This window comes from Microtus pennsylvanicus, chromosome X (assembly GCF_037038515.1).
Source record: "Microtus pennsylvanicus isolate mMicPen1 chromosome X, mMicPen1.hap1, whole genome shotgun sequence".
Taxonomy (NCBI): domain Eukaryota; kingdom Metazoa; phylum Chordata; class Mammalia; order Rodentia; family Cricetidae; genus Microtus; species Microtus pennsylvanicus.
Window position 1 is genome coordinate 126,856,378 of NC_134601.1, and position 10,920 is coordinate 126,867,297.

A 10,920-nucleotide genomic window follows, 5' to 3' on the forward strand; every position below is an offset into this window, starting at 1 on the left:
GGATGTCCAGGAAAGGGAAAAGACTAGAATGTGAAAGGAGCAACCTTGAGAGGAGTAGGCACCAAGAAAGTGAAAGAGACATGTGGGATCTGGGGGGCCACAGGTACAGAACATGTGAAAGCAACAGCTTCTAAGAGTGAAAACTAGAAACTTTATCAGAACAGTCAAACTGTTCCCATCAAAAGAGGAACACCAGACCTGGGGCTCCCCCTGCTGGACTTCCTCTCCCTTCTATCTAATTCTTCCCACCCAAGATAGCATCCTCTTCCCACCAAGAGACTTCCTTAAGGTTAGCAGTTGGTGACAATTTCCAAGTCCTAGAGAGGTGGCAGCACCCTGGAAGTAAGAATCAGCCCCTCTTAAAGGGGTCCATTCTTGTTTTCTGGATTGGCCTAAGTTCCCCTGGCTGTCCCATAAGCAGGTAGTGCAATTCCTTACTTGAAGGCTTTCTTAGTTTGCTCTCTGTTGCTGTTGATAAAACACATGACCAAAAGCAACTTGGTGAGGAAAGGGTTTTTTCAGCTTAGAAGTCTCAGATCTTACTCCATCAGCAAAGGAAGTCATGGCAGGTGCCTGGAGGCAAGAGCTGATACAGAGGCCGTGGAGGAGTGCTGCTTACTGGCTTGCTCCCCAATGAATGCTCAACCTGCTTTCTTATATACTCAAGGATGCCCTTCCCAGGGGTTCTGGGTGACCACAATGGGCTTTTCTCCCACATCAATCATTAAATAAGAAAATGCCCTACAGGTTTACCTACAGGCTAATGTGCTGGAGGCATTTTCTCAACTGAGGTTCTCTCTCCTTAAATAACTATAGCCTGTGACTTGGTGACATAAAAATCAGCCAGTGCACAGTCATTCACATTTATGTATAAAATAATATTAAACACCTTTACAGCTATTAATCCTTGAAATGACTTGTGGGGGAGATAAGGTGTAGAGTTCATGTTTACTAGTACATCTGAGGAAGATGAAGGGGATCTGAAGAGGGTGCCTGGTGATGAGCCCATAGTGGTAGGAATGTATTTAAGTCCATATGACTACATAGTTCAAAATGTCAAATTGTTGGCAGTAGAACTCAGAGGTACTGTGTTTTCCCAGCATGAAAAAGGCCTGGAGTTCCATCGCAAGCACTGCAAAAATGTGAAAGTCAAAATAGCAAGTTGTTTGTGTTGTGTATATTTCTACATAAGGAAAATATTCATTGTGGTCATTTGAATGAAGTAGCCTCCATTGACTACTGTATTTAAACACTTGGTCCCTAGTTGGTGGGCTGTTTGGAGGAAGTCTATCAGTAGAGGTATTTTCTGCTCCTAGAAATCAATTGAATAAAAGCACTGCTACTAAGGTGATGCATCATCCTCTGGAACTGCATAAATGAGATTATGATTGTACACACTGACATGTGGCCACTCATACAAACTGTATGCCTTTTCACATGCGTGAACATGCTAATATGTGATTGGGCATGAAAATTGCATGTGTGTGAACAAATACGCACATTATGACATGGTATCAAGTCCAGAAACTGCATGTGTGAGAACATTCATTCTCATGCTGACATCTAACCATGCTCAGAAACTTCATGTGTGAACATGTGTAAACACCAATATTTGACAGCTGTTGCAAAATGCATACATGTGAATATGTTTGCACATGATGACATGTGACAACACTTAGAAACTTCATTCATGTAAAGATGCGTGAACATGATGACACGTGATGACCTAGAGGCATCTCATTTGTATACACATTTGTGCATGCGCTCACATGTGATAATGCTTGGAAGGTTCATTGGCAAATAGCTTGGCAGCAAGCGCACATGACTTCTTTCATTTCTTGACATTAATTGCCATTAGTTTCATGGATGGATTTAAAAGTGCAACAGTTATAAACGGTTTCCTTCAAATTCACCATGCATTGTTCAGGGGTGTTAAAGAGGCCTCAATAAACACTTCACAAACAACTTTCACACCTTCAGAGTAAGTAAAGTAAAAAAACCTCTTAAAAGTTGCAGAAAGAGCTTGAGAGTAAGAAACTTTCATTACTTGTACAGGAACACTCTACTGACAGATAGATAAGAGGCCTAATACAGGTTTAGAAAAAGCAAAAATTTAGGAAACAAGAGGCAATTATTTTTTACTGGATTCATTGACAGAATTAAAAATGCATTCATTTCCTGGATGATTGTTAATGGCTGGTCATGTTTAGAAACAAGGTTTCCTGAAACTTCACTGTGCAATATGTGCCATACAGAAAACTAATAAAATACCTAACCTTAACCCTAACACTAAATATAAACCTAACCCCTAATCCTAGCTGTAACATTAACCCTAATACTGACACTAATAGCAACCCATTTGCAAACATTACCTATAACTATACTCCTGTGCCTAATGCAAACCCTAACCCTAACCTGAACCATAACTCAATCACCTTAATCTTACCCTAACCCTAACCTTAATCTGAATGTTATAATTTAACCTTAATCCCAAACCTCATCCTAATCCCAACTGTGCCCTAAAAAAATAATAATCACAACCCTCACTTAGCCAATCCTAACCCTAATTCTAATTCCAACCCTTACCTTTACACCAATTGAACCCCAATCCTTATACTAACAGCAAAAGTATCCCCAATCCTAATCCTAAATCCATTCCTAGCTGTAACATTAACACTAATGAGTCTTATGTGACAACTTGAAACAGACATAATCACATAAACCTGAGACTAATCTGTTTAATTATCAAAGAAAATCAAGAGGAGGATGCTTTATGAACTAGCACAGCTAGTTTCTGAGCAATAAGACTTCATTTCTTGTTGCAAAGGAAAAAGTTCCTGTCAAGGGAAATAAATCTCTTATAGTCGTCAACAAAATAAACAGAGAGCAAGTGCATGTGATATCATGTTTGATCCCTTGACGGAAGGAAGTTTCATTAGTTTCCTGGAGGCATTTAATGGGTGGTCGTGCTGTAATCAGTTTCCTTGAAGATGAAAATAAATTGGTCACTATAGTTAAAGAGGCCTTGATGACCACCTCAAGAAGCAATTCTCTAATGAGCCATAAACATGATGTTATGAGAGACATTTTAACAGTTAAGCAATGTGGAAAAGGTTTTAACAGTACCAATGCCTTGGGAGTAGGAAAACTTAATTAATTATACAGGAACACATAAGAAGCAAAGATATAAGAAGCTTAATGTAGCTTTAAAAAAGCAAACCTAAGCCGGGTGGTGATAGCACATGCCTTTAATCCCAGCACTCGGGAGGCAGAGGCAGGTGGATCTCTGTGAGTTCGAGGCCAGCCTGGTCTACAAGAGCCAGTTCTGGGGCAGGCTCCAAGCTACAGAGAAATCCTGTTTCGGAAAAAAAAAGCGAGCCTAAGGAAACAATTGAAAATGTATCTCTTTCTTGAATGTATTAAGAGAAGTATAATAATTATGTTTAGAAATTAGCTTTCTTGTCAAATCACTATATTGTACACTATAAGAAAAAAATTAACATGACATGAACCTAAAATTTGTAAAACTAAATTAACCTTAACCCTAATCATAACACTAGCCCTAATTATAACCATAAACCTAACTCTAACCCTAATGAAAACAAAGGAGTAACCATAAATCTGTCATTGACTAAATCTTAACGTTAAACCTATCTGAACCGTAAACCTACATTAACTCTACCAAAAACTCAAGACCAAACACAAAAACCAACTCAACCTTAACCCTAATAGAAAACCTGACCAACACTCCAATATAATCCAATACGAACCCTACAAAAAACTCTCGACCATACACAAAAACCTAACTCTACCCTAATTCTAACCCAGTTCTAATTCTAACCCTAATAGAAAACTTGATCAAAACCCTAGTCCCAAACCTACCCTTACTTATAACACTTACCTGAACCCTAACCATTACCCCAAACTTAATCGTAACCCTTATCAGAACCCTAACTCTGATACCAGTCATAATCCTAATCCTTTCCCTAACAATTAAACTATCCCGAAACATAAACCTAATCCTTATCTTAATCCCAAATGTACCACTAAAACAAGAGGTTTATGTGACACCTTGACACATAAGCCTGATAATAAGAGTGTTCAATTATGAAATAAAAGTCAGGAAGGCGATGTTAAAAGAGCTAGCAAAACAGTTTCTAAATAATGTGTCTACATTTTTGCTGCAGGACAAGGAACGTGTTCTGTGAAAGGGCAAAGAAACCTCTCATAGTCACTGACAAAGCATTCAGCAAATGCATGGGATTCCCTTCTTTGGGTGGGAGAAGAACATTTCCTCGGGTGCTTGCATGTATCTAAATAGGTGGCTGAGTTATAAGCAGTTTCTTTCCAATTGACCATACATTGTTCACTGTGCTTAAAGAGGCCCTGATGTCAATGATTTTTTTAAAGTATCTCTCCAATTAACCTGAAACAATGTTAATAGACACATTCTCAAAGTAAGAAATGTGGACAAAGTTTTAACAGCACAAGGATTGTGAACTAGAAGCGTGCATCCCTTACCAGACAGCAAAACAGTATTGGCAGAGAGATAAGTAGGCTGATGTAGTTTAAGAAAAAGCAAATATTTAGGAAGTACATGAACACTTTCCCTTCTTCAACTCATTGAAAGAAATATTATGAATGTCTTGTGTGATTCTCAAAGTGTGGTCATGACCACAAACAAGCTTATGGCCCAGTTCACGGCAATTAAAATCTACCAAAAACAATTGACCCAGATCAAACACTACAATTGTTAGTGTAATTGACCAGAACACTAACCATAATATTGGTAGGAAAACTAGCCCTATCATGAACATAAACACAATCCAAACTCAATCAAAATCATAATCTTAATGCTAACATTAATTCAAATCATAGTATTAACTTAATGCTAACCAAAACCATTACCATGATCCTAAAATTAATGTATCAATAAATATAACCTAACCATAATTTTCCCTTCTATTAAAAATTATTTTTCTCATATAATATATCCCTCTAAGCCCCATTTTCCCTCTCCCCAAGCAGATCCTCCTGTACCCACCATTCCCTACTCCCAGTCCACTCATAGACTCTATACTATTTCTCCCTCCAAGGGAGACCTATCTAGCCCCTTCCTCAATATCTCTGAACCTAGAAATTGGAGCTTGATTGCTATTTTCTTAACAACTAATATCCACAAAGAAGAAAATGATGCCATATTTATCTTTCTGAATCTGGGTTGCCTCACTCAGAATGATTCTTCTTCTAGCTCCATCCATTTGCCTGCAAATTTCATGATGTCATGTTTTTTAACATCTGAGTGATGCTCCATTGTAATAGGAACATTTTCCTTATCCATTCTTCTGTTGAAGAACATCTAGGTTGTTTGCAATGTCTGGTTATTGTGAAAAGAGTGGCAATGAACATGTTTGAGAAAGTATCCTTGTGGTAGGATGAAGTTAACTTTGGGCATACAGCCAAGAGTGGTATAGGTTGATCTTGAGATAGATTATCATTTTTCTGAGGAACAACCACACTGACTTCCATAATAGCTGTACTAGTTCGCAATCCAACTGGTAATGGAAGAGCAATCCTCCTGTTCCACATCTTCAGCAGCTTGAGCTGTCCCTTATGTTAATGATCTTAGCCGTTCAGACAGGTGTAAGATGGAATATAAAAATAGTTTTGACATTCTGGAGTGACTTGGGAAGCTGACCTAACTAACTTCTGTGTCTAGGATGTCTATCTGTTTAGTCCTTGTACAGGGATACCATGAAGGGGCACATTCTATCTACATTTCTGCTGCTCTGTCTTCACAGTGAGGTATGTCCTTAGCCTACACCGCCATAGCAAACAAGATTAGGGACAGAATTCTCACTCCAAATTCAAAGGCTGCAGCAGGCCCATGAGAATTAAGGGAAGATCTATGCTATATGTATCCTACTCCTCTCTGAAAGTCCTTTAAATGCGTATGTTTATTTTTTATGATATTGATTTTTCTAGTATAAACTACATAATGTGGTGTTTTGCATGACAGAGAGTGAAATAATGGCTCCATTCAAGAAAGTTCTCTTTGTACCTCTCTGTATTCTACCTTCCTTTAAGCGTTAATCAGAAAACCTTGCTCTGAGATTCTACTCCAATTAGTCAGTCCACTTGGGGAATTTTAACAAATCACCATCACTTGCCCCTCAGTCGAAATATCAAAACTTTTGAGTTTGCCTTCTTATCCAGGCACACCCTACGTAAGATGGAAAGCCGGGAGTTTAACTGCAAGTCAGGCAGCAGAAGTGAAGAGGTGCATGACAAAGGAAATGTCACCTGTCAGGCTGTGGAAATCATAGGGAGATGTACAGGGCCTTTAGTCCATATAAAGGATTAAAACCAACCAGATAATTCCTGTGTACTGGTTAGAGTTTAGACGAGGGTGCAGCCGCAAGAGGGGTATCCTGCAGATGAGGGTTAGGCAGGGTAGATGTGCCTTGTCAAGGAGGAGGGGCATTATTCGAAGTGTAGCAGGCAGCTTCTCCAGAATCTGGCAGTTGTGACAATGTGACCTTATTAGTAGGTGGAGTGGTCCCTCCTGTCAGATTAGAGAATGAGCGGCAAGGCGCCAAGACTGCTGGCAGGAAGAGAAGCTATGAATTGATGGTTGTGGTGGTTTGAATAAGAAGGACCCACATAGGCTCATATAGTTGAATGCTTAGTCACCAGGGAGTGACACTAATTAAAAGGATTAGGAGGATTAGGAAGTGTGACCCCTGTTGGAGGAAGTATGGGATAGGGGATGAGCATTGAAATTTCTTCATACCCAGCCTATTCTCTTTCCCTCTCCCTTTCTCTCTGCCTGTGGGTCAATAAGTAAAGTTTCAGCCCCAGGGCCACGTCTACATGCATGGCACCATATTCCTCACCATGATGTAATGGACTAAGCCTTTGAAACTATAAGCAAGCCCCAATTAAGTGCTTTGCTTTAGAAGAGTTGGCTTGGTCATGGCATCTTTTCACAGCAATGAAACACTGGTTAAACAGTGGTGGGTGTGAAGGGCAGACAGGAAGATGAGTAGACATGGGCGATGGAGGCATGGACTCTTAACCTTTGCCCGAGACTTTTATGTGACCCTGCATATGGAAGTATAGAAGTGCAACATTTACTGAGAGGAAATCATACAGAAATGTATTATATAAACCCTTTTGATACACGCTAAAATAAGACTGCAGATGTGTCGGTTACAGAAAGTAGATGACACAAACTATCCTTATTGGGGAAAAGGGCCATGAGACCATGATTGCATCTTAAAGTGTGAAAGCATTAAAAAGACATGTTATCTTATACTACAGCAACAATGAATGGGGCCTTAAAGGGAAAGAGAGGTTTCCCTTCAAAACCTGGAAAGAATATCCATAAAATGGGTAGCTTAAAGCAGACATAAAAGAAAAAGCCATCATGGATAGATACCAGAGTGGACATGAGGCTTCAGAGAAATCTCCACAAGAGAAAATATCTGAATTTTATTCCCTTTCAAAGGATGGCAGGATGTTATGTACCACATGATTTTGTTCAATGTAGCCCATGTGACAAAGATCAGAGTAGGGCCAAGTAGAAGCATAAATTAGAAGCTATAAAATTGTGCGTGTGTGGGTGTGTGGGGGACCTCTGCAATCACCATGGCCAGTAGAGTGTCACACTGAATGAGGCAGGAAGGAAGTTCAGTTCAACATGACTCAGCCAGTGTTGATTCAAACTTCTAGAGTCTGATACTGGGCAATTTAATTTAGGCATATTTAAATAGAGTGCAATTTGCAAGAAAGTGTCCCATTATAACACAATTTCATATGCACAATAAAGCTTAAGGCATAATTACATTGAAACTCATTTCAAAGTACATGTCACTTTTTCCATAAAGATGGGATTGATAGATGGACTGCATGTGTCATCTTAAGAGACTTTGGGGGGATCTAATGTGGTCTCAGTCATAACGATAGCGCAGAGGTCACCTAGCCTAGTAACTAGCTCTGGTCCTGTTCGTAAGACTCTGGAACAACCAGATATGGTCTGGCCCTACATATAGTACAGACGTCACCAGGCTATTAACCACATTCATTCCCTGTAAATGGAGACTGCTCGCTTGTTTCCTGGCTGCCCTGACCCTAATAATTACACAGAAACTATATTTATTACATCACTGCTTGGACAAAAGCTTAGGCGTATTTCTGGCTAACTCTTATATCTTACTTCTTAAATTAACCCATTCCTATTAATCTGTGGATCGCCATGAGGCTGTGGCTTACTAGTAAAGGTTCTGGGCATCTTTTTCCTTCAGCAGCTACATGGCATCTGCCTCCTTTGGCAGCTACACGGTGTCTACTTGCTCTGCCTACTCTTTTTTTTAAATTTTTTATTGTTTTATAAATAATACCATTATAACTTTCCACTTCCTTCCCTCCTCCCATTTCCCTCCTGCTCCTCCACTCACCCTCTGCCATCCCCCTGCAGTCCTAAGAGAGGGCAGGGTACCCTGCCCTGTGGAAAGTCCAAGGCCCTTCCACTTCCATCCAGGCTTAGGAAGGTATACATCCAAATAGATGAGGATCCCTATCTGAGGCCATAGACTGAGGCCAGTACTTGCAGTAGATACAAATCCCAGTGCCATTATCATTGGCTTCTCAGTCTGCCCCAATTGTCAGCCACATTCAGAGAGTCCAGTTTGATCACATGCTCATTCAGTCCCAGTCCAGCTGGCTTTGGTGAGCTCCCATTAGATCAGGAACACTGTCTCAGTGAGTGAACCAACCCCTTGCGGTCCTGACTTCCTTGCTCATATTGTTCCTCCTGCTCTTAAATGGACCTTGGGAGCTCAGTCCAGCGCTCCAATGTGGGTCTCTGTCTTTATCTCCATCTGTCACTGGACAAAGATTCTATGGTGATATTCAAGATAGTCATCAGTCTGACTACAGGGACAAGGCCAGTTCTGGCACCCTCTCCTCCACTGCCCAGGGACCTAGCTGGGGACATTGATCCAAACAGCTTTATTCATCAACAATAAAAGCAACACATATACAAAAGGATATCACACATCAATTCCCAGCTTTCTTTGTAGAAAACAGGTTATAGGTTATACATCTCTTTGAAGAGACAACCCTGTGTGTTTAACATTTTTAGTTTCTCTGGTGCTCACCTGTGAACACAAGGACCTGTGTCCACAACATAAAACCACAGCACAACTGGCTTCTTAACTCTTGGTTACAGAGTGGTCGAGGGCATGGGGTGATTTCTTCAGGGTGTGAGATCTGACTAACTTACAGTGTCCAGCAGCTTAGGAGTGCGGGTCCATGACGTCACGGTAGGCAGATAATTTCACCATCTATTCAAGATGCAAGCAAATTCACATAATAATGAGATGAAAGTGCTTGTTTATCTTTACATACAGAATTAAATCTTGATCTGCAAGACTTAGAACGTTTTCAACATTTCTCAGAGTTGACTGACATTTTGATTTTTTTCTTTTTTTAGATTTCTAGACAGGGTTTCTCTGTGGCTTTGGAGCCTGTCCTGGAACTAGCTCTTGTAGACCAGGTTGGCCTTGAACTCACAGAGATCCGCCTGCCTCTGCATCCAGAGTGCTGGGATTAAAGGTGTGCGCCACCACCACCCAGTGTCAATTTGATTTTATAATAAATGAACTCAGCTTCATGTACATATGTAATATAAAATGGCAAAACAGAAGTATGCTTAGAACCATTTTACAAATTGCTGAAAATTTTATCTGAATCCCAAATCAAAATTCATTATTCCATTTAAAAAATTAACCCAAGTCAGCAACTCAATCATATCAAAATAATTATGTATTTGTTTCTTACAACCTGACTGTTATTTCCCGTTCTCTCCACCAAGTCCTTCTACCCACCCCTACCCCCATCCACTCTTCCATTTCTGTTTAGAGAAGGGCAGGCCATGGATATCAACCAAACATGGCATATCAAGTTGAAGGTTGGGTGAGGCAAATCTAGCATTTTAACCCAACACAATCAAAAGACATCTGGTCCTTTAGTGCTGAGTAATGATGGGAGGAGAAAGAAATGCCTTTGTTTCCCGTGTGTGTCTATAAGAGCAGAGAACTCTGTACACACAGCAAAACACTTTAATTCATGACATGATGACTCATGAGAGTGTTGATAGCCCGAGGTGTTCCAAGTATTTCTGATGGTGCAGCACAGCATGGAGCGGTGGCACATGCACAAGGCACAGATTGTGTGTTCACAACTAAGGCTGTAGTGATGTCACACAGTGCACCTGGAGCAAAAGCTGCCAGAATTATCTTATATATATTACACATTTGATTTCAAGCTCAATTTCATTGTTGAATGTTCATTTTTTTCTGTTGCCACATGTGTACAGCTCCTACATTATGTGGACTAGGGAACCAATAGTGGTGGCAGGTATAAAGACTTGTAAAGATCTCCCACAGATAGATATGGTGGGTGGACCTGGCTAGTCTTCAGGCTTGTGGGGCTGGTGGAGAGAAGCACCTATGAAGGATAGCTTCAAATCTATATACTAGTGGTTCTCAAACTTCCTAATGCTGTGACCCTTTAATACAGTTTCTCATGTTGTGGTAATACCCAATCATAAAATTATTTTTATTGCGACTTCCTAACTGCAATTTTGTTACTGTTATGAATTGTAATGTAAATATCTGATATGCAGGATATCTGATATTTGGCCCCCAAATGGTCCCGACCTTCTGGTTGAGAACCACAGCTCTAGCCTAAACAACAGGGAAGAAGTGGGTGCCTGACAGGGAGCAGTGAGGGAGGGGGAGTTGTGCAGAAGGTGTGGGCTGATGGCTGATGTTTGGATTAATCTTGTGGAATTCAAGCACTCGGGGGGGGGGGGGGGGAGAGAAGCTGCTTCTAAACTACCTGGGCACAGAGATT

At 40.4% G+C, this 10,920-nt stretch overlaps 1 protein-coding gene across 1 annotated transcript in view; it reads right to left on the reverse strand.

Moving 5' to 3' along the window:
• Cldn34 (claudin 34) overlaps positions 1-10,920 on the reverse strand; it is a 32,741-nt gene that overhangs the window by 17,873 nt on the left and 3,948 nt on the right. The gene's annotated exons all lie outside the window — the stretch shown is intronic.